This window comes from Schistocerca americana, chromosome 6 (assembly GCF_021461395.2).
Source record: "Schistocerca americana isolate TAMUIC-IGC-003095 chromosome 6, iqSchAmer2.1, whole genome shotgun sequence".
Taxonomy (NCBI): domain Eukaryota; kingdom Metazoa; phylum Arthropoda; class Insecta; order Orthoptera; family Acrididae; genus Schistocerca; species Schistocerca americana.
Genome location: NC_060124.1, coordinates 73579177 through 73580608, shown reverse-complemented (window position 1 = coordinate 73580608; position 1432 = coordinate 73579177). Strand labels below are relative to the sequence as shown.

Genomic DNA, 1432 nt, shown 5'->3' with positions numbered 1-1432 from the left:
GTCTCCAGCCATCCTGATTTAGGTTTTCCGTGATTTCCCTAAATCGTTTCAGGCAAATGCCGGGATGGTTCCTTTGAAAGGGCACGGCCGATTTCCTTCCCCATCCTTCACTAACCCGAGCTTGCGCTCCGCCTCTAATGACCTCGTTGTCGACGGGACGTTAAACAACACTAACCTAACCTAACCTAACGATGCAAGTGCCTTTGTTAACAGCACGACGTCGCCTACAGCGCCTCTTCTGGGCTCGTGACCAAATCGGTTGGGCCCTAGACGACTGGAAAACTGAGGCCTGTTCGGATGAGTCACGATGTCTGTTGGCAAGAGCTGGTGGTAGGGTTCAGGTGTGGCACAGACGCCACGAAGCCGTGGACCTGGGCTGTCAATAAGGCACTGTGCAAGCTGGTGGTGGCTTCATAGTGGTGTGAGCTGTGTTTTCATGGAATGAACTGGGTCCTCTGGTCCAGTTGGATCGAGCATTGACTTGAAATGGTTATTCATGGAGTTCCTGTTTCCAAACAACTATGGAATTTTTATGGATGTCAAAGCCCCGTGGTACCGGACTACAGTTGTTCCCTGTTGGTTTGAAGAACATTCTGAACAACTGGAGCGAATGATATGGCCACCTGGATCATGACATGAATCCCGTCGAACATTTACGGGACGTAATCGAGAGGTTAGTTCGTGCACAAACACTTCCGCAATTATGGACGGCTATAGAGGGAGCGTGGCTCAGTACTTCTGCAGGGCACTTCTAACGACTTGTTCAGTCCACACCACGTCGAGTTGCTGCACTACACCGACCAAAAGGAGTTCCGACAAGATATTAGGAAGTACCCCATGACTTTTGTCATCTCAGTGTAGATGAACTTAATAAAACCAACAACAACCAGTTGAGTCTGTCGACGAAGGCACATTGTCTCGATCTCTTTCCATGTTTACACTGTAGCAACGTGGATTATGTAGAATAGCGTTATGGGTGGACCTGGTCGCGAGACCAAGTCACTTTCGAAATTAGAATTATATTAATACCTTCAGCGGATAACGGGCGTTGATATATATCAACGGGGACAGATGAAAATGTGTGCCCCGACCGGGACTCGAACCCGGGATCTCCTGCTTACATGGCAGACGCTCTATCCACCTGAGCCACCGAGGGCACAGAGGATAGCGCGCCTGCAGGGACTACCTCGCACTCGCCTCACATTCTCACCTTGTATGTCCACACACTACATTAGTAGTGTACCACCCCAACACACTCATTACTCGTGGAATACATTCTTACCAAGTCCCGTAAGAGTTCGAGGAATATGTGTGCATCCGAAAAAACAGGCACCATATCCATACAAGTCACTTTCGGTTACGGTCGGCTGTACGGTGTGCCTCACCGATTAAAAATTACAGTACGATCAGTCGAGCCGGGTGCAGGTGGACT

The 1432-nt window shown here is 49.5% G+C and overlaps 1 non-coding gene across 1 annotated transcript; it reads right to left on the bottom strand.

Moving 5' to 3' along the window:
• Positions 1–1082: 1082 nt before the first annotated feature.
• Positions 1083–1157, bottom strand: Trnat-ugu. The gene has a single exon. It is a non-coding gene; the product is annotated as a tRNA-Thr (tRNA).
• Positions 1158–1432: the final 275 nt, after the last annotated feature.